Genomic DNA, 22,922 nt, shown 5'->3' on the forward strand with positions numbered 1-22,922 from the left:
GTTTTTCCTCCTTACAGAATCTCAGCATCAATGTCAGGGACATGAGTGGATGCCTCACTTGTGAGCATACGCTGTGATATTTTAATGCACCTAAACTCCTACAAAATCTAGAAGGCTAGAAGGCGTCGCAGCAGGGAACCAAACCCCAGGGAGGCTATTAGCAATTTAGCATCTCATTTCTTGAGGGAATGTGAATGCCACATATCATGTACCCACGATGGGGCTCTGTGCCACATTCGGTTCTATATATTCAATTAGTCACCCTGATTATTTGACTGCTTCTGCTCCCTCCCCCAGCCCTTTCCGATCAGTGACTCTGAGCCGCAGGGAGTCTCTCCAAGGGCTTGGTAAGAGCAGGTGCAAAGGTGTGAGTAGCAGGCCTGTTTGCTAATAATACAGAGAAAGTGATTTAGGAACTAAGCTCACCTGTTCAGGGATTCAGAGTGGGCAATATTAAGCTCCAGCCTGAAGTTTCAAAGATTCTTCGGTCCTAGGGATATTTGCCCTCGGATGGGGCAATGGTAAGAGTCACTTAGCTAACACTTGCACCCAGTCCCCGACAATTGAAGGCATCAGTTTTAAAAAGCAGGGAGAAATGGAGTAAGCCAATTCAGGGTATGTATTTAGAATGGCATCTTAAATCCTCCTGATTCTTGGGCTGTGACTGTTACTTCCGTCAGGCTCATATACAACCAGAAAGTCCAACACACTTCAACTATTTGCACTAATTAGGAGAAAATGCTTCAGCCTCAGAGGAATGACTGAGGTTAAGTACCACAGGCACATATGTTTTTAAAGAAACATTCCCTATAGGGGTTTCTGGGTGGCTCAGTTGGTTACGCAACTGCCTTGGGCTCAGGTCATGATCGCAGGGTCCTGGGGTTGAGCCCCGAATCCTCAGCCATCTTCCTACCCAGTGGGGAGTCTGCTTCTCCCTCTGCCTCTCCCTGCCCACCCCCCATGCTGTGCTCTCTCTCTCTCACTCTCTCAAATAAATCAATAAATCTTAAAAAAAAAAAAGAAAGAAAGAAAGACACATTCCCTACACACTAGGCAGTGAAAGAATTCGTTTGGATTAGAAGTCAGGGATCTTGAGAGTTTGAGTCCTAGCTCACCTGCTAATTAGCTCAGTGGCCTTGACCACAAATAACAATAGCATAATATGACACAGGGGCAAGCCTGATCCGAATTATGCAGGTTTTAAACATCACATAGAATCTTCACAATACTGCAGCAAAACAGGCTTTGGTCCTTTTGTACAGATTCGGAAAGAGAAGAAAATTGCGATTGCACAGCTAACCAGTGGTGGAGCTGGGGGTCTGAATATACCCAGAGAGTGATACCTGCTTCCTGGAATGCTGGCCTTCCCGGCTCTCTACACCAATCTACCAACCTTGCTGACCTTCCATTCTCACCTGTTAGGTGAGGGTTTGGCCCGGGCCAGTCTCTGAGGTCACCTCCTGCTATAAAATGCTTGATTTACAAATTCTTGGAATGAGCCAACGTCGGGTGCTTATTTGCGGGGCTCGGAAACGTTGTTTCATCAGGCACAGGGATGGGTGTTATGCTTTACAACGAACATGTTTGTTGTTTGTAAATGCACACTTCCAAAATGCCAGAGAGTCCTTGAGAGGAGGTTGGTCTTCCTGACATCTAGTTCACGCTATTAATTTGGTTGGCAGACCTTCTTCAATGGAGGAAAACATACAAATTGTAGCCCCGCCCTTGTCTGTAATAGTGCTTCAACAAGCATCAGCTCTCTTGGTAGTTTGTAGAAATGCAAATTCCTCCGCCTGCTCCAGACCTAGTGAGCAGGACTCTGGGAGTGGGGCTCAGCACCCTGAGTTTTAACAAGCCCCCCAGGGCCTTCTGATGCAGAAAAGTCTGAGGCCTGGTGGCTGGTCTAGGATCACTCATTTTCCACTTGAGTTAGTGAGATGCTCCTGCTTGTTGATTTGCAGGCTGGGCATACGTTAGTTTAATAATTAAATACCATTTTCAAATAATAGTGCCTTTCTGGATGCCGTCCCTGATACAGGGGAGGACGGGCAAGAAAGAGAAATTCTGGTAGACTTGGGGAGGCAGAAGGGTGGGGCTTGAGCAGCGAGGGGACGTGGGAGGAGGGGGAATGGAAGCTGCCCGGCCTCACAATCCATCTGGTTGGAAACATCGCGCAGTGCCCCGAGCCGCAGGAGCCAGAGCCAATTACAAGTTTATATAATAGAATAAGTCTCTCCGGCCTCCGGGCCTCCGCCCCGCCCCGCCCCTGCCGGCTTGGAGATGGGGGAGGGATCCAGGATGGAGGATGTCTCTTCTGGGTTTACCACTCGGGGCCGGGGCCCTGCATGAGAATCTTCCCTGGGGCCCCGCTTTTGTGTTCTGGAAACGTCGGCGGCCTCGGGGACCTTCCTGGGAATCGGAGGAGGGCGGGGAGGCGGGGCCCGCCCCCATCTGGGGGCCCCCTGAGCGAAAAGAGAAGGTGTGGGTTGCGGCCTCCCCGCGGCACGGTGCGAACCCGCTGGCGCTTACGTAACTGCTGCCCTTCACCGGGGACCCGGTGGCGCACTGAGTCACGGACAGCCGGGCGAGGGGAGAGGGCCCGCCGCGCCCCGCCCACGTGACCCGTCAGATGATTCGTTCTAAGTTTGCACGGACTCATTTACCGGCAGGCTCAGGGCTTCTAATCTGCATCCACGATTAGTCATCCCCGAGTGACATCTGATATGTGCGCAGCAGCTCATTACCGGGACAGGGCAGCGTGGCCGCGGATGGAGGGCAGGAAAGGCCTCTCCGGCCGCCTCCGATGCTTGCTGGAACCCGAGTTTACGCTGAGTCAAGGAAACCTACTGTGAAAAGTGCCAGGAAAGACAAGTCCCTTTTTCTAGACAGATCTTCAGATTCTTCCGGGCTGGGAGCAGGGACGCCAGAGCGGGGGAGGGGAGACTGTTCGACGGGTGACTGGCAGGCAACAGGCCATTGAAGCCACCCACGCTTCGGATTTGGGGGATTGCTTTTAGGGGTGGAGTGTGCTCCTTCCTGTTTGAAGTATGTAGTTATCACAGCAATTACCCTCACAGTTTGTCCAGTCTAGAGGGTGGCCCCGGGGCCAGCCCTGCCTCCACCCAGACCTCCAGAATCCCAGTGGGGCCCATGAAGGTTGGAGAACACAGGTGTCCTGACTGCGGAGGGCCGAAGCCCACGGTGGACAGTAGGTGGGCTCCTACTACACCAGGTTTGGGGGAATGCAGAGTCATGGTCTTTGACTTTTGGATAATTCAGGCAAGATTTGTCCAAAGCCTAACTTCCAGAGTCAACCCAGTGGAAATCAACTGGGAGCAAAATCAGACACCCTCATCACACCTTGAGCAAGCCCTTGCTTTGCAAGCATGCTCGCTCCAGCAAAGGCACGACTTAGGAAGGAAAGGAAAAAAAGAAAGGAGACAAGGTGTTTCTGAACAGTTACAAAGTGGGGGGAAGGCCAACTTGTTGCTTTCACTGGCAACAGTTAACTCTGAAAGCAATTTCCTCACTTAAAAGAAAAACAAATGGAGTCCGGTGGTAGGCTTTTGAAAGGAGGTGCAGAGAGTTCGGGTTTGTGGAAACCTGGCTTTATTTACCTGTAGGGCCTTGTTAAGACACATTTGCCTTGAGATAAAAGGTTTTCTTTTGGGACAATCCCAAAATGACTTTGCCCGATTCAATTAAGCAAGGCCTAATGAAAGAGAATTCCAGCTTGGAGATACGCATCATCCCACCAGGTGAGTTGTAAATACATTCTGACCAGGTTGAAGAGGCGAGCTCTTGAAAATTGAATCTATTTTAAAAATGCATATCCTAGCCACAAATTTTACAAATTGCTTTGAAGAAGATCGCTGTGCTGATTGCGTGCTGAGATAATTATTCTGAAACACCACTTAGGGAACAAGATTTTTTGATAAAGACTACAGTGTCAGTCTTTGTTAATGACTTGGGAGGGGAAGGAGAGAATCCTCTTCAGCTGGAGCTGGTTTTATTCTCTTGCCTCCGTTCTAACAACTCCTTCCTTTGAGACTCAGGGAGTGGGAACCTGGTAGAGCCTTGGTTTGTGAACTTTGAACTCTATCGAGGAAGCATTGCTTACGGGTCAAGTCCCCCAGGTCCCGCATGAAGGTGAGACTTGCGATCCAAGTCTCTACCCTCCTGACTCCAAGCTCAGGCTTGTGGATGGTGCGGTACCCTACTTGTGCTGCACTCACTTTCCCTCCCCAAGAGTCAGGGAGCGAGAGCTGAGGGAGCCTATGCCAGTGTGTTGGTTGATGGATGCGGATGAGGGGAGAGCCCTAGCTCGTCCCTCTGCTTTGGATAATATGGCCCACACGTACAGGTGTTCTATCCTGTGCACAGCAGATGTGGCTAATTTCTTACAGTCCTCTGTCCCACTGAGCCTGGATGTGACCTCAGAATCCTTAGCACAGCATTGCTAATCCTTTCACTTGGCCGTTCTTTCAATAACTTAATAAATACTTATTAGGAACCTATTATGTCAGTCACTGATTTGCTTTAAAAACAAAGATAGTTGTAGATAGATAAATAGATAGATGGAGGGTAAAAGCCATGCTATATAGTATCAAATAAATGAAATGGGGCAGTGGTTAGTGATTGGTTAGTGATCAGGAGGGGTAACTTCAGATATGATAGTCAGGGAGGGCTTCTGTGAGGAGGTAGCATGAGAATTTGTTATTTCAAGAGCCAGGAGGGAAAGCTAGACAAAAGAACAGTGGGTGCAAAGGCCCTGAGGCAGGAATGATGGAAGATGGTCCAGGAACTAGCGCAGGAGAGGAACCCAATGAATCACCCTGGAAGCGGGTCCGTGGCATTTGAAGAATTGCCCGTTTGTGATCCCTAATCCTTGGTGATTGGGCTGAAGTGTGAGTTTGACCCACAGCTGTGTAGACTTGGCTAGTCACCTTCCCCTGGGCAGCATTTCTGGTGAAGTTACAGTTGGATGGCATTTCACGGGCGACTTTTCAGTAGTATGTGTGTGCGGAAGCAATAGAGTATAATGGTTATGAGAGTGGGCTTTCCAGTTAGAAGGTTCTGGTTCAGATACCAGCTCCTCCCACAGATGCTCTGATCACACAAAAATTATTTCACATTTCCTACATCTCAAGTTTTGGCTAAGACACCAAAGAGTTAATTCACCCAATTTAGCAATTTACCAACACCTTGAATTGAAGAGTATTTTTTCCTGAATATTTTAAATGAATATTATTCAAAAATACATATCCTTATTTTACATTCAAAATATTTAAGAATATATTCAAGAACATACGTAGCTCATCAATAAATCCTTCATGAATATTACTATTTAACTGAATCAAATAGAGAGGGCATATTAGAAAAGAATCCCCTCTTCTACAAGACTAAATTATTTTCAGCAATAATCACAAAATGAAATGAATAACAAAAATGGCCAGAAAGGGAATGTAGATACTTTCCTCATATGGAAAATTTCTTGAGGGTGCCTGGCTGGCTCAGTCGGAAGAGTGTGCAACTCTTGATCTTGGGATTGTGAGTTCAAGCCCCACGCTGGGTGTAGAGATTACTTAAATAAATAAAACAACTTATAAAAAAATGTCCTCACATTGAATATTTGTTTGCACAATCTTGCCAGTAAAAAAGAAGAAAAATAAAACAGATATTATTGTGCCTAAGAGGGGAAAAACCTAACCTGATTATTATGTGTTTTTATATCTATTTAAGATTAAACTTTGATCCTTTGGTTACGGTCTCCTATAATATTTTATGTAAGTAATTATTCAGTAGCTAACAAGTGAATTTTAATAAAACCAAACTGTGAAAGGTACGATTTGGGCAAGTACCATATGGTGCCGCTGTTGTAACAATTTATTTTCTGGATTTGTTCTTGAGTTTAAAGTAAACAATGATTGGAAAAGAATACATTTCAATATCAAATTCAGAAAAATACGTCATGTATGAACTATTGCACTCCCCAGTGAAACTTTACCTTCTCCCTGCGTCCGCGGTTTTAAATTTTAAAACAACTAAACCCTCAAGTAGTTACATGCACTGGCAGAAGTAAGAACCTTGAGTTCCGTTTCCGTCTTTATAATCAGTGTGCTATCGGTGTTTACTTTGAATCCACTGTTGAAAGGCAGGTATTCATAGTAGCACAGGGCTGGAAACACCAGCTGAGCCACGTCTCACCCTTACGTGAGGATGACAAATTCATCTCAAAAGAAGCCTCTGTAGCTGAGTTCATCTGCAGGGGACTGGTTGTAATTGGGAACTCTCTGAATTAACTTCCATGTAGAATACAATGTTTATTAAAGGAGTAAGAATGTGTTCATTTGAAGCTTACACACGTTATCTCTAAACTCAACAGTATCCCTACGATTCTTTTAGAATGTAGACCAAAAAGCCTTTTTTGGAGGGGGGAGTAATGTATTTTATCACCCACATTATTTAGAACTGCGAGGACATGGCATTGTAAAGAGAAGATCAGCTTTTAGTTGGTTTTATTATTGCTTTTAAATTCTCTACAATGTATCCTTCCCACGACCTTGCCCTCAGCACACCACTGTATTTAATAACCAGTGACATAATTACTCTTTATAATTTTGATCTCTGCTGTAACAGGTATCACAAGTCCTCAGAAGTAGTGGGTGTCTGATACAAAAAGATTTCCCCGAAGAAGGGATCTTTAAAAAAAAAATATATATATATATAGAGAGAGAGAGAGAGAGAGAGAGAGAGAGAGAGAGAGTAGAATCCACATACCACAAAATTTACCCTTTAAAGTGTACGATTCAGTGGTTTTAGCATTTGCACGGAGTTTAGAACAATCATCTCTAATTTCAGAACATTTTCATCAACCCTAAAAGAAACCCCGTGGTCATGAGCAATCACTTTGGGTTCCCCACTCTCCCAGCTCCTGGCAACCACTGATCTGCTCTGTATGACCAGCTCTTGAGCTGAGCCCTGATGGGCGAGTGGAGGTCAGTTTGTCAAGCAGTAAGGAGCACAGCGTTTCCAGCACACGACAGTTAGGGATAGCATATAGCAGAGGGACCGTGCGGGCAAAGAGGGGGACCTGTGTGGCCACGACCCGGAATATGAAGGAGAGTGAGCCAGACTGTACCATGAAGGTCATACTGCCTACCGGAGCAACTTGACTTCTTCTCTTGGTGGCAAAGGACCCGCAGGTCTGACACACGTTTCCGCCCTGTGAACATTCAGAAGACGCTGAGTGAAGGAATGAGTAAATAGATCTCTCATAGCCTTTTAAAGCATCATAAAGGATTGTCTTACTTTAAATATTTATAACATGAAGTCAGACATATGAGAGACATATATGTGCACTCCCACAGCTATGGTGCAATCTTACTGTTTGTTTTGTAGAAATCTGTTTGGACTTTTATACTAAGCAAATAGCTGAACTAAACTTGGACATCAGCTCTAATTTATCTTCTTGGGAAACACTAACCCCAGACTTGTTAGAATTTCTTGCTGAAGTTTGACAGAGTGGAGGCTGGAAGTCAGACTAAGGATTAGGGGTTGGTAGAGATTCAGAACAAGCTCTTTGTCATTTGAATTTCTTCCTGTTGACTAAAAAACAAAATATTTTTTTTCGATTGAAATGTAATAAATTCACTTGGTTCTTAGTTTCCCGTGTGGTCTGCCAGTGTTGTTTATGCAAATACATGCAATCCCGTTTTTTCCCCTTTCTTTCAGGAAAGCTAGCATACTGTTCCAGAACTTGCCTTCTCCACTTACACTATGGAGAATTTTCCATATTTGAATATAAAAAGCCCCTCATTTTTTTAAAGATTCTATTTTTAAGCCATCTCTACACCCAACATGGGACTCAAACCTACAACCCCAAGATCAAGAGAGTCGCACACTTCACTGACTTAGCCAGCCAACTTCCCCCCGTTTTTTTTTTTAATAGTTATATGATAATCCATGGTGTAACCACTTTGCTATTGATGGCCACCTGAGATGTTTATCTTTTTTTTTCTCCTTACAAATGCTGTTACAGTGATGAGTCTTGTTCTCGCCTAGTTACATGATGTGAAACTGTGGGGAAGTTCTCGGAGCTGGGATTGGTGGGCAGTGGTAATGCATTAGTCATTTTGATAGGCTTTGGAGTCCCAGATTGCCCCCCTTAAGAGTTGACCCATTTTGCATTTCCACCAGCTTGGTTCACCCACAGCCTCACCGGTAGAGTATGTTCTCAAACTTGCAGGTTTTCCCAAACTGATGGGTGAGACAGGCTACATCGGTATAGTTTTAATTTGCATTGTTTTCGTTAACATCTTTCATAAAGATGTTTAAGAGCCCTTTGTGTCTGTGTGTGCATGTGCGTGGTGAACGCTCCTTAGATCTTTTGCCTATTTTCTATTAGATTATCAGTTTTTCGTATTCTCAGTTTCTAGGAGCCCTGTATCTAGGAGGGAGGTAGGAGTTGTAGATATTTTTCCCATTTGTTATTTATCTCTTTGCTCTGCTATTTTTTCCTCTCTAGATGCTTTTTATACTTATATAATAATTTTGTAGCAGCTCTGCTTCTTTAAATCACAGGCGGACCTTTTCTACACCAAGGTTTCAAAGACATTTTTTTAAATGTTTTCTTCTTAGGCTTTTATGATTTCATTTTTCACATTTAAATTTTGATCCACTTGGAGCTTATCATGTGCAATATGAAGCATGGACCCAGCTTTATCTTTTTTTTGGATGTTTATCCATTTGTCCTAATACCATTTATTAAACCATTAACATTACCTCCACGGTGATGAGATGCCACTGTTATCAGAAATCAAATTCCTGTATGTCGCTGGGTCTGTTTTCGGATTTTTCTATGCTTCCGTTGCTATGTCTGGCTATTCGGCCATTCCCACACTATTTTAATTATTGAGGCTTTGCAGTGTGTTTGATCTGGAGGGATCCCTTCTCATTGCATACCCCCTTTTCACAGTTTTTCTGCACAGTCTAGCTTATTTGCTTTTCCCATCTAAATGTTAGAATCAGTTTGTCTAATGGCAGAATAAAGGAGTGGTTATCTTTTTCAGACTTATATTAATTTCTACGGGTTTTTTATTGATTCATTCACCCCTTAACTGCAGCTGTCTACACACTGGGGCTGTTTGCTCTGTTGATCCTTTTTTCCAGACTAAATCCATTCCTTGAGCCAGGTCTATATGAGCCCCCCTCCCCCTCTCCATGTTCTGTTCCAATATATCTGCAAAGCCTGCGGACATAGTCACTCTTCCTGCTGTGTTCCCAGCATCCCCTCCATCACTGGCCACGTTTGGACCTTTCCACTGTTGGGGAGTCAGACCCGGGAAAAGAAAATGAGAAAGGGAGCCTCCTAATTGGCTCCCACTAGAAGTTTCTACTTCTCAGGTTTTTCTGCCTGCTAAAGCCACCCTCCGCCTGAATCAGGAGAACAGAACAAAGATGCTCCTGGGAAGCTGGGAAGGCCAGGGTCTCCTCGAAATCACCAGGAAGACCAGGACAAAGATGTCTCCACCTTGTCTTCCCAGGGCAATGATGATACACAATTATAGGATGATTGGAAAAACTTACACGGAGAACATATGAAACCAGAATTATTATAAGGTCCTTGTGACAATGGGAATCTTTGGTAGTTGTGTTCTTTCAAAGCTGATCTTTTTTTTCGCTCTCTCTTCAGATACCTGCTTGGGTCTCTAGACAAGTTGACTCCCCAGGGATGGTGGCAGCTGGAAATCCAAGCAAGGAGCCCTTGATTGCAGACTTTGTTTGGGTTTTCTTTGATTTGTCATGCATAGTCACTGCCCTGACAAGCAATTCTCAGAAGCCCTTGCAGGCAGGAGCCGGTTACCTTCCCCTCTCCATTCCTCAAACCAGCACAGGGCTCAGGGCTCAACCAGTCATTCCTTTGATTGATCTGTAGACGTCAGTTCATTTCAGGCAGGCGTTTTCTTGAATTAGGAAGAATCCCATCAGTAATCCCATTTATGAGAGTCCATGTGGCCTGTTACTTGCTGACTCAGTTCAGAAACTTCTGCTAAAAACATGTCTTGCGCCTGAAGCTATCAATTAGGTCATGCTCTGGCATATTCTCCGACGTCTGTGACATCACCTCTACCTGACGGCAATGCCTTCTCTTTAGAGAGATTGCCACATCTCTCCACCTCCCCTCAAATCCTGTTTTCGGAATTGTGTGATGCTTGAGTCCTTCCTGGGAGTGGTCGGCTTGGAGAATTTGGGCCGGCTGCCAGAGTCTGCTCTGCCTGGTGGAGCAGGGACGCACAGAGCCCAGGACCGTGGGACAGGTGCTTTGCTCTCACCTAGGGAGACCTGATGGTCTATGGCAGCCAAGACCTCATAATCACCACTTGTAATGTTAGTCTTCTGAAATTCACATGGCTTCGAAGCTCCAGGAGCTCATTGCTCACAGGTAGCCCTTCCCCTTGGGGAAATGGGGGGATGCGGGAGGGCAAGCAGGACAAGGTAAACAGGTAAAGAGGCCAGCCACACGGCTCTCTTTTGCCTTTTGCAGGCAAGAGGATGAAGCAGCTGACATCTGTTTAGGGCGTGGGAATCCCACTATCCTGGAAGCTTCTGATAAAGTAAACCAAAACATTTCATTAAAATTCATTTCCTTTTCTCACATCTTACTGAAAACAGAAAAATATTTCAACCTTGGCATAGCCACTGAATTATTCATCTGAAAATTAAAAACAAAAAACAACACAAAACGTTGATGCAACACAGACTGGATCCCCCCTGCCCTTTGCTCCTTGCCATCCCCTTCCTCCGAAATGAGGCTGGGGTCCTGGTTTCCCACTGTGGTCAGTGCCAAGGAAGGGGGCATATTCTCTCTTATCCTCTCATGAGAGCAATGCCTGAACACCAGCCATGTGGCTCCCTGTCACCGAGGACGACTCCCATGTTGCCATGAACCCTGGACCTGCGGAACTCGGGGGACACGGGGAGCCCGGACTGGGGCACACCAGGGAGGTGCTGACAGTAGCTCAGGGAGAATGCCGCTGAAGTCGGCTGGTGGCAGGAAAGCTTGGGACTTGCCCATAATTCCACTGCCAGCTGAGAGCTCCCAGGCACAGGCCTTCTGCACTGCCTTTGACCTCCGTTCTCCATGGAGGCTGAGGCTGAGAGAAGGCTCAACACCGGGGCTGCTCACTCCTACGGCATAGGGAGTGGGGCAATTAGGGACACACAATTCTCCTCCGTAGGCCCTCTCTTGGGTTATCCATTTGGGACTTCTCTTCCATTTCAAGGCTGCCTTTGATGTTCATTTTAACCAGATGGCGTTTACCAACCAGTCTGGGGGAGGAGACTTTTGACTGCATTTCCCCCCAGGTGGCATCATTGCCCTCTGCCTTCCTCGAATCTCCATCAGCACCCCTAAATATCCTGCCTCCCACTGTGCCCTCCTGTAAGCAGGCAGCTTCCTGCTTCCTTCAGGAGCCCTGGTTCTAGGGTGACCATGTTTTCTGAACCTCAAACTAACACACATAGGAAGGAGAACTCTTGGGGTGTTCAGGGGAGTGAATTTTTGAAATTGGGGCTGTCCTGGGAAGCTGGTGGCTGCCCTTGTGCTTGGGTGGCCTGGGAGCTTTCCAGCAACGGACTTCCTTTTTGGATATGGGTCAGATTAGTTGCACGGCTTGTCATCCCGTTCAGTTTCCTAAGTTTCTGTCTCATGAGATTCTCTTATTTCAGTTACCAGAAAATATTTTGTAAATAAGGATCGAGACTTCTTCCATGGATGGTCCAGATACATCGGAAGTTCCGAGTGAACCAGATGGCTCAGAAAGCCATAGCCACGCATCCTCGAGAGGAGGGGGGCTGTTTCTGGCACAGATACCACCCCTCTCCCCAAAGACAAACAGTCTAATTATGCAGTGTGACTGTCAACGTTAATCAGATTATCCAGAAAGTCAACTCAATTTCATTTTATGGTACAAATGAAGCCGAAGGGGAGGTGAGAGTTTCTGGCTTCCCCTAAAATGCTCGCTCACTGGCTGTAAACAGTGTTGTGGGTGGAGGATTCTTAAAGTGAACGTGTGATCCACGCCAGGGGTGTTGGCAGCAGTGACCGGGGTTTCGGGGGTGGGGGGAGAGCTGGGGTAGCAGGGGGAAGCAGATGGGCAGATCGGGGGTGGGGGTGGGCCTGAAATGGGGAAGGCAGAGGTGGAGCTGAGGGCTGGGACCAGCAGAGGAGGCTGGGTCTGGAGGCTTGGAACAAAGCTTGACTGGGGACCTGATGGGGAGCCAGAGCCACAGCCCCTCTGTTGGTTGGCTCCAGTCGCTGTAGCAAAGTACCATAGAGGGGCGGGGGGAGGGGGGCTTAAACAACAGACGATTATTGTTGCACCGTCCTGGAGGCTGGAAGTCCAAGATCCAGGTGTTGGCTGGTTTGGTTCCTTCTGAGGGCCTGGAAGGGAATCTGTTCCAGGCCTTTCCCCCACCTTCTGGCGGTTTGCCAGCCATCTTTGGCATTCCTTGGCTTGTAGACACCTCCCCCGATCTCTGGCATCACGTTCACATGGCACTCTCCCTGTGTCCCAATTTCCCTTTTTTCTAAGGGCACAAGTCACATTGGAGTAGGGTCCCACCTAGTGGGGTCCAAGGTGGGACTCTGCTTCAATATGACCTCCTCTTAACTAATTACACCTGCGAAGACCTTATTTCCCCTTAAGGTCACATTCACAGGTACTGGGGTTAGGACTTTAACATATGGATGGGGGGCGGGGCACAGTTCAACATGTAACACTAGGTACAGAGGGTGAGGCAGGCATGAATGGGGCCTTGAGTGGGGGCCCCAGGCAGGAATAAGGAACCTGGAGGGTCTTTGGGGACTGGAGGATCAAGGAAACAAAAGGGAGTGACTGAGGCATGGATGAAGACAGGGCCCATCCTCAGTCCTGGCGTTGGCTTGGTTCACGCATGCTCCCAGACGGATGGTGCTCGTTTGCATGGAGAGAGCGCCAGCCCAGGAGGAGTAGCCCCAGCCCGGGAGGAGTAGCCCTCAGGGCTGACCCTGATTGGGCACCCAGCCGCCCCTCACTCCATAGTCCTGGCTACAGACTTTTTCTCAGGTCCCCATTCTGTCGTGGAAACCTGGGCGTTCTGTTTGCTCCCTGGAAACTTAGTGGCTGTGAAAAATGAACCTTTGTCCAGGCTCCTGGAGAACGTGGCAGAAACTATTAGCTGTCCCCCATTGTCTGTTCTCCTTTTCTTCCATAGTAATAAAGTCCCTGATTTTTAGCCAGGTGTCTGAGTCTCTGAAGAAAAACTGCATTTTCCAGCCTCCCCTGTAGCTCCGTGCCCAGTGTGACTGAGTTCTGACAAATGGGAAACCAGCAGAAACTCCAGGAAAATTTATGCTTTGGAGAACCTTCTGCTTCAGAGACCCTTCCTTTCTCCTTTTTCCCTTCTCCCCGCCCCCCCCACTTCCTCTTCCCATAGCTCTCTATTACTGGACACTGAGTATGAGCCTTTAAGCATTTTACAGATATCAACTCCTTTCTTTCACACAATCTTATGAAGTCAGTGTTCTCATCGTCTGTTTTACAGACGAGAAAATTAAGGTGCGCACCTGACTCATGCCCTTATTTTTCTGTTTTATTTCATTCCTTCCTTTGTCTGACAGATGAAAAAAAAATCCAAACCGACCCAAGACATTCGTTACTTAGGGAGTGATGACTTCTACTAAGGGCTTAGCTCACTGGCCCTTCAGGTTGCTGGCTAGAATGCAGCGTTGCCGGCCGCCACTTTTGAGCAAGGGCCAGACCCTGGGGGCGATGTGCCGCTGAGCCGCAAGCAGCCACGAGGATCCTGGGCACCTGCGGCAGACTGCTCACCAGCGCGATTTGCTCTTCTCTTGAGCGCACAGTTGGACTGGATTCCTCAACCTCCCTTGCACCTTAGCATAATTCCCAGCCAGGAGCACCTGGGTGCCTCGCTTGGTTAAGCACCCAACTCTTGATTTTGGCTCAAGTCATGATCTCAGGGTTGTGAGATCCAGCCCTGTGTCGGGCTCCATGCTCAGCAGGAAGTCTGCTTGAGATTCTTTCTCTCTCCCTTATCTCCCTCCCCCTCTCAAAAATAATATATTTTTTTAAAGAATAATTTCCAACCAATGAAATTCTAGATGTGGCCCATTAGAGTCCATGCTCCCTCTTCTGGGCTCTTTCTCCATCATCTGGCCATCGGCAGAGGAATGGCAGAACCACAAGATGGAAGGAATCCATGTCCACAGTTCTCTGAATACATTCCTTAAATAGATTTGTTTAACAAATAGTTATTAGAGCCAACAAGAGGCTAGACCCACATGGAGAAAAGAAGCCTGTTCGTCAGGAACACTAACATTCGATTATTAAATCACCAGGGAAACAGCTTTTGTTGTGTTAAGACATTGACATATGGGGGCTTGCTTGTCACTGCAGCCAGTACTGACCCTAACATAGTCCTTAAGACCATTGTGGAACAGATTGGCCATACGAACCGACGTGGCAACATCTATATGAGAAAGACACAAACCACACTCTTGCACTTTCTGTGAATTCTGTAACTTCTGTAATCCCGGTGTGTTAATTGAGATGGTCTGCGAAACACAGGTGAATCTAATCTTGTAAGAGAGTATCACAATGACCTTGGTCCCTCTAGATATTCCCTACCTTTGCTTTGTGCCCCTGCTTTGTTCCAGTGTGTGTCTGACTGTGATCCTTGAGGTTTCCAACAATTTTAGTTTTGCCAGCTTTGACCCTCAGAGCCTCCAAAATACCACTTACTCCAAGGATGACCTTTGGTGCCTCCAGCCAAGGTTACTTCGGGTAACCAGCTGTCTTCCTAGAAGGGTTGGGCACCTAGGCATGCAAAAATCCACACTAACCTGACAGGAGGCTCAATTAGCAAGTGGGTGACGACTTGCATTCAGTATCTATGATAACAGCCTTTCAGCTTATGATCTTTCCAGTAGATTTCTCAAAAACTTGATCTCTGCAACTTTTTAGAACTTGCTTGGCACATTTGGATTAAAAAACAAACTGATCTGTTTCACCAACATTCCATATGGCTCAAAGGTGGTCTTGCTAATGGTAGGGTGATTAGGACACTTGGCATGAACCAGGATATTGATTACATGCAGGCCTTAAAAATCTCTAACTTCCAAGAGTATAGAAAGGACCTTGGTGCTAGCAGCTTGGACAGAGCATTTCAGTGGTGTTACAATCCTCCAGTTAGCTTAATGCCACGGAGACAACTGTTAACCATCTCCTGTCTTCTGGACTGCCGCCATGTTTAGACCTCAACTCTTAGGAAGTCTTTCCTTGCCCATACGTGGGAATAAATGCTTATAACTCTAGAAACCTCCCAGAAACCAGACATCATGGAACCCTGGAAGGGCTCACAGTGTCCCTTTGTTCTCCAAGTCAGCCACTAGGGGACTGGTGGAGAGATTTCAGACTGACCCAAGTTTGAATCTCAACTTTGTCAAGCTACTAGATATGGGAGTCTTTCCAAGTTGTATCATTCCCCTGACACTCAGCAAAATGGGGGCTATTCCTCTCTTATCAGGACTAGACATCTCAAACGTAAACCCTCTGTAAATGTAGTTATTTTGGAAAATGATGGAAGTCTTCTTGCCACAGAGTTCTGGCTGTCTTGATATTGGTTGGTCTTCATTCTCCTTCCCCCTCCGGAATCATGGGTCTCAGAGTCCCAGCTCTGCTCCTTAATGAGTCGTGTGACTTGGCTGATTCATTGAATTTCTTTAAACTGTTTGCTCATCTTAAGCATGGGGATAACAACAGTACCAGCCCCGTGGCACTGTTGTGAGAATTAAGTGAGTTAAAGTATGTGAGGCAAGTAGAACAGAGTTGGGCATGTGGAAGGATCCATTAAGTTATTGTTATAGGAAGGGATTACTTTCTGGATCATGTTGTCTCCCCTTGGACTGAAAGCTCTTTGGGGCTTGAAACCTTGTCTCTCTACCAACCACACACACCCATTTGCTGTGGAGTCTAGTCCTTGGGTGGTGAGTCTCTTTCTGTGGACTCCCTGGCTGGCTGGCTGCTCGTGCTGGGAAAGAGCAGGCTGTGACCAGTCCCTGGAGTGGTGAACCTTTGGCCACACACTCAGCCTCTGAGCCGTAGGTCCCGTCTCTGAAGTGGATGGAGCCTATAGCTGTGTCTGTAACACTGGTCCATTTTGTTACCAGAAAGAAATCTTATTTCAAATATAGAGAATGGTGTGGGGTCTGTTCTTAAATGTGTCTTGTTGACTGTTCTTACGGAAGGCTTCAGTGTGAGTACGTGATACAAGTCTCCAGCTCTTCTGTCTCAAGCCAACCTCCCAGGAAAATGATGGAGGGAGGAAACCATCCTGCCTGGGGTTCAGATAAGAGCACCATCCGAGTCTCAGATAATTTCGGTGACATGTGACCAGATGACATAACGGCACTCATCTCCATGCCCAGAGCATAGTTGATGCTCCACGATGGTAGGTCTCCTTCTCGTGCCAGTTGCCTACCCCTGCCTGGAGCCTGCTCTCACCCTGCTGACTCCTGGGAAAAACTACTCTGGCATCTGGCTCTGAGCTGTCTCAGACAGGTGTTCCTTTGGGTCCAGCAGAGGGGTAGGATGCCAACCACTGGCAAGGGAGCATGTGCGCAGGACCAGGCTTGGCCTTCCCAGTGGAAGGGCCCAGCGTTGAACCAGGAGGCTCTAGGGTGGGGAGCTGGGCTCCTCTCTTGCTGCAGTTTCCTCTGGGTACAGGTGAGGCCATCACAGTGATCTGTAGTCACATTTGCACCCATCATCGTGTATTTTCCGAGCACAGACAGCATCGGGAGCTGGGATTTCCTTCTGCTTTTCCTTGTGTGAGGGCTCACACCCCCGGTCCAACATTCAAATGGCACGTCCCCATTACGTGCATTCTGCTTTCAAAGAAGGAAACAGGGCCAGAGCCCCACGTTGTGTTCTCAGTACGACGATACAACAGGATCGCACTCACAATCTCCAATGAGCACCTGGAACCACACCTTCTCAGGACTGGCCATCTTCAAGAACTATGTGATTTCTAATTGTAAGTCAGAAATCCAATTTAACGGGTAGTCGCCGCCATCTTTGTTCTAGGCACTGGGAGCGCCAAAGAACCAGGGGTTAGGAAAACGCACAAGAAACAGCCACAACGCGTATCATTAAATAAAAAATGTGACCAGCCGCCTCGATTACAAGTGTTGTCGCCCATCCCCTGTCAACAGGCCCACACCCCTACTTGCATGAACCCCGGGGTAGTGAATAGCAGCTTGTCTAGCTGAGGTGCTGGGGATTTTGTTAAAGCCCTCCTTAATGAAAAAGGCAAGACCACCTACCATGAACTTTTCTCTATGACTTCATTCTTCGGCAGTGCTCGAGTGTAAATAAACTTGTTTACCAAGATCAGAATGTGATGTTAAGGGAGTCTTATTTGTGCCATCACAATGACAAGCAACTTGTGCCCAAGTTGAACTGAGGAGAGTGGAGGAAATAACCAGAGAAATTGTCTTTCTGTTCTAAAGTTTCCAGACAGATGTCCTGGGCCAAAGTTAGCACCATCAATATTCTCCTTTGCTTTGGATTGTGTGTCCGTAGCAGAGAAAAACCTTGTTTCCATGCCTAATGTGGCAAACAAAATTATACTGTATGTAATGAGAAGAAAAGTGAAATGAGAAGCATTGATGAGTGCACCAACGGGTGTAACCTGGTGGCCAGTGTGTGGTTTTTATGAAATGAATGCATGTACGCGAGGGCCCTAATTATTGCTTTCCATCGACAAAGTACAGTGAAAATAGAGAAAGCAGCAGCACAACGCTGGCTGTGTCTCAAAGCCGCTTGAGACATAAATACAGAGATTCTCATGCGCGTGGCATTACGTTAAAAATTATTTTCAAAAGCAAGGCAATTTTTAATGCTTTCTTGATCGGTCGGATGACTCATTTTGTTTTTGTTGTTTGGTAGCGGGGATCCACAGACTCCGGCCCATGAGCCAAATCGGGCCCACTGCCTGCTTTTGTAAATAAAGGTTTATTGGGGGAAAAGCTACATTTGTGTGTTTACGTACTGCCTGCCACTGCTTTCATGATATGCCTGGAGGGTTGAGTAGTTATAGCAGAGATCATCGCACCCACTGAGCCTGAAGTATTGGCAATTTGGCCCTTTATAGAAAAAAGTCACTGACCCCCTGTTCTGTGGGAAACAATGATCTCAGAGAAGATCCACCGGCTGTGGGGGAGGTGATGGCCAGATGGCATGGGGAAAGAAAAAAAAATCAGGTATTCCCGGATAAGGGGAAGGAAGAAACAGTACATGCAGGGGAAATCAGGGCCTTTGATTGGGAGGTGGGTTCCAACGCGAACAGGGGAAGAGAGGGCTCTGTGGGTTCTGATTCCGTTCTTTAATGAGCAGTCCCTGCAGAGTGTAAGTCTAAATGGAACTGCTTGGGTACAAAAAGAAATTACTGTGTAGGTTTTTATAGAGGTATTAAACATTTTATCAACTCCTGGGATCTCTGACTCACAAATAAGTGGCCTTGGAATCAGAACTTCAGGAGAGGGAAACATCTCTTTGGAGACTCAAACATGGGAGGGAAGGATCCTCACGTCCCCCTTGCCAACTGGGGGGGGCGGTATTTAAAGCAGTTGGCTTCTCTCACTTTGAAGGCTTTGTGCGAAGGCCATCACCTAGGCTTGTACTGTTGCTGCAAATGGAAAGAAAAGAAACATGGCACATTTTTCTCAGGCCGGAGGCATCTATTGCCCAATAGGGTTCATTAGAAGAGGCCAGTACCTACCTGTTTAACAATTCTGTGTTTGGATTCGGTAGCCCAGCGGGTCGGGCCATGGTTTTATGGGCGATGGGGATCTTTGAATCCCGAAGGTGGAGGTGTGGGAGCGCTCTGGGTAGACACTCCATAACGTGACAATTACACAGTAAGAACACGTTAGCCCGGAGAGCCCAACGTCTGAGCTGTCTTAGACAAAAGGTGACTTCTAGTTCAAACAGTCCTAGTAAAACTTTTACTGCGGCTTTCCTTTCCTGCTGTCTCACCGAGATGGGTGCCTGTGCTCACAGTCTGGCGATCACAGAACCACGGGCTCGGCAACAACACAACAGAGTAGTGGCTAACCCTTGTCCGGGCACTGCCCAGAGACCGTCCCCAGGCCACCTCCTTCCTTGAGTGCACACAACCCTGTGAGGGGGCACTCGTGTCATCCCCATTTTACAGATGAGGAAACTGAGGCCCAGAGAGGCTAGGTAACTTGCCCATGATCACACAGCTAGAACGTGGGGCAGCCAGGTAGCCTGTCTCCAGAGTCCAGGCTTTAAAAAAAATTTTAAAACAGACCTCAAATACATAGAATCAGGTTCATTACAATCTTGGGATGACACACTGTCTCATGCACCCGTCCTCTTTTCCTTATTTAGTTAATAAAATTATAAATCATTTAAAACACACACACACGTCTATGTAGTCTTCATTTGGGCTCCCACAGAAGCAGCCCCTGAAACTGGGATTTGAGGGCAGGTGGTTTGTTTGGAAGGTGCAGGGAAATCAGCCAAGGGGTAGGAGACATGAGTTAGGAAAAAGAAAAGCAGGAGATAAGGGGCCTGTTCTTTTTTTTTTTTTTAAGTTTTTATTTAACTTCCAGGTAGTTAACAGACAGTTTAACATTGGTTTCAGAGGTGCAATATAGTGATTCAACACTTCCATATGTCACCCAGTGCTCATCACAAGTGCCTCCTGAATCCCCATCACCTGTTTCACCCCCCCCCACCCACCTCCCCTCTGCTAACCACCCATTTGTTCCTATAGTTGCGTCTGTTTCTTGGTTTGCCTCTCTCCTTTTTTTCCCATTTGCTCGTTTGTTTTGTTTCTTAAATTCCACATATGAGTGAAATCATATGGTATTTTTCTTTCTCTGACTGACTTATTTCACTTTGCTTAATACTCTCCAGCTCCAGCCATGTTGTTGCAAATGGCAAGATTTCATTCTTTTTTCTGGCTGAGTAATATTTCATTGTTTATATACACACACATACATATATCTCACATCGTCTTTATCCAGTCATCAATCAGTGGACACTTGGGCTCTTTCCATAATTTGGCGATTGTAGATAATGCCGCTATAAACGTGGGAATGCATGTATCCCTTAAAATTAATACTTTTGTATTCTTGGAGTAAATACCTAGTAGTGTGATTGTTGGATTGTAAGGTAGTTCTATTTTTAACTTCTCGAGGAACCTCCATGCTGTTTTCCAGAGTGGCTGCACCCGTTTGCATTCCCACCAACAGTGAAGAGGGTTCTAAGGGGTATGTTCTTAAGCAATAGCCACAAAGGGCAGCTGGAGCTCATTCCTGTGGGCAAACTGAAAAACACATGAGCCCCAGGGGCGAGGGAGTAGGGGCACTGACACACCAATGGCAGTCAGCCAGTGGTTGGCAAACCCTGGCAAAAGGGTTTGAGGCTAGAAATGCACATCTTGGTGGTTGGAAGTCATCTGGGGCACATGAAAAATTAGGATACAAAGCAGTGTTTCTTAGTCTTTTTAAAAATATCATTGCCACCCCTAAGGAGACTTTTAGAGCAATTTTTCCTAATTGCTCTCACCTCCATGGAATTGTAATACCGCAGGTGTAGCAAATATGTTAACGGACTGTGGCCCTTTGGGGGAGGGGTTACAAACCATTAAAATATGCAAGAATTTCTGCCCCCTATTAGTCAGGGTTCTCCAGAACCAACGGGATGTATGTGTGTGCATGACTTGATTCTTATACATGTCTGTCTGTCTATCTATACTCATATATATAAATATATGAATATATTTCAGTATATTCATATTTTTAAAACATATAAAATAAGGAAGGGGCCCATGGGATTACAGAGACCTGCAGTTGGCAGGCTGCAGCCCCAGGAGAGCCAATGGTGTAAGTTCCAGCCCAAAGGCCAGCCAGGCTCGAGACCCAGTGAGAGCTGATGTTTCAGTTTGAGTCTAAGCAAGGAAAGAACCACTTTCCCAGCTCCAGGTGGTCAGGCAGGAGGAATTCCCTCTTGCTTGTGAAGGGTCAGCCTTTTTGTTCTATTCAGGCCTTCAACCGACTGGGTGGGACTCACCCACTTTAGGGAGGCAGTCCGCTTGACTGCCTTACCAATTCAAATGTTACTCTTACCCAGAAACACCCTCCAAGACCCAGAATAATGCTTGACCAAAGGTCTGGGCACCCCATGGCCCGATCACTTTGAAACATACAATTAACCATCACACTCCCCTCCCCCATACCACCTGTATCACATTTGGGGGAGAGACCACCCCTGTGGGAAGGCATGGTCCCAGTGACCGGGGCAGGCCACAGACTGCAGACCGCATCTGGCCATTTATACATCAGGCTCACAGCACCCAGCTCTTGGGACCCTGTCCCTGCTCCTTAGGCGGCTGACGGTTGGTGCTAAAGTGGTGAATCCACGAGAGCAGAGAGGGGAGAACACCACCTCATTTCATTCTTCTAGGCGAAGGGGTCCTGGGGGAAGAGAGAAAGCGATGGGAGAGGGTAGGACAGATTTGAAGCAAACGATGAACTTTGAGAATCCACCACTGCAGAAATGAAGCTCTGGTTTTCATTATTTTCCGGGATCTCTGTGCAGTTTCGATTTCCCCAAAAGGAGCCCGGCACAAAACAATTAGGCCCCGCCGTGGTATTTCACTGCTGTTGAAATCAGCTCCTGGAGAGGATGTGAACATCCCTCTCCGAGCCTGAGCCCCACCTCAATCTCAATGAGAAGCTAAGTTCTCATGTTCCTGAGTTGAAAAGCAGTCGAACAGATGGTGGCTGACACCTTTCTCAGGAATCCTGGAAACCCACCAGTCTATCCACTGAGGTATGAAAAAGAGAAAAAGGGACCCAAAAAAATGTGATGTCGAGAAAAAAAGGACTGGAGTGGATGAGCCCAAGAGAAGGCCAATGCTGCCTGGTGTGCTTGAGGGGCGCTCTCTGCCATAAGCTAGCAGTTTAGGAGCCAGGGGTGGGGGTGGGGTGCCCGCTCTCTCTCTCCAAGGAGGGACCCATTGCTACAGCCAGGGGGCGGAGATCAAACAGCATCCTGACCAAGCCTGTTCACAGGGCATACTCCTTGCCCAAAGATTCTGAAGATGAGTTAGAGTGAACCATTCCAAATGTGTATGCTTGCCTTAAAAGTACACAATTTCTTCCAGGTTCCAAATGGAAGCTTGTGAAAACTGGATCATAGAAAATATGAAAAGAGGAAAAGAGAAAGCAATGCAAGATGGCACACCTACTTGTCCTACGAGAGAGCACAACATACTACAAACCTATATCTGGACTTTAGCCCTGAAGAGCTAGCAAGGAAGTGTTTTCTGTGTTTCCTTGATAGGATAAGGAAAAGAAATCTAAGCAAAGAATGTCTTTTTTGGGGGGGGGGATGAGGGTTGAGGGGAAAACGACGACTTTAAGTCCTACCTTGGTAAGGTGTATGTACTTGCTTTTCTGCCAAATGATTTCAGATTTTTTTAAATAAATGGGGGCAATGATTATGGGATATAACCCAAGACACTACACCACATTCTTTCCCCTTTTATTGAACTTGAGATGTAATGTCTATATTACCTTTGTCCTGATAGAAACTCGTGTTCAGCCTCAGTGACAATTTCATGGCCGACCATGTAACACTTAGTAGCAATTAAACCACTCTAGCAGAATTGCTCTGATTTTTCAGTTCTAACAAATTTAAGTCATTATAGAAATCACTATAGGAAATCAAAGATAGGGGAGAATCCTAGAATATGGAACATATCATTGTTTTAGGGCTAGAACCTAGAAAAATATGAAGCCAAATCAATCCCTTCTCTTTATA

This window comes from Ailuropoda melanoleuca, chromosome 9, assembly GCF_002007445.2.
Source record: "Ailuropoda melanoleuca isolate Jingjing chromosome 9, ASM200744v2, whole genome shotgun sequence".
NCBI lineage: Eukaryota > Metazoa > Chordata > Mammalia > Carnivora > Ursidae > Ailuropoda > Ailuropoda melanoleuca.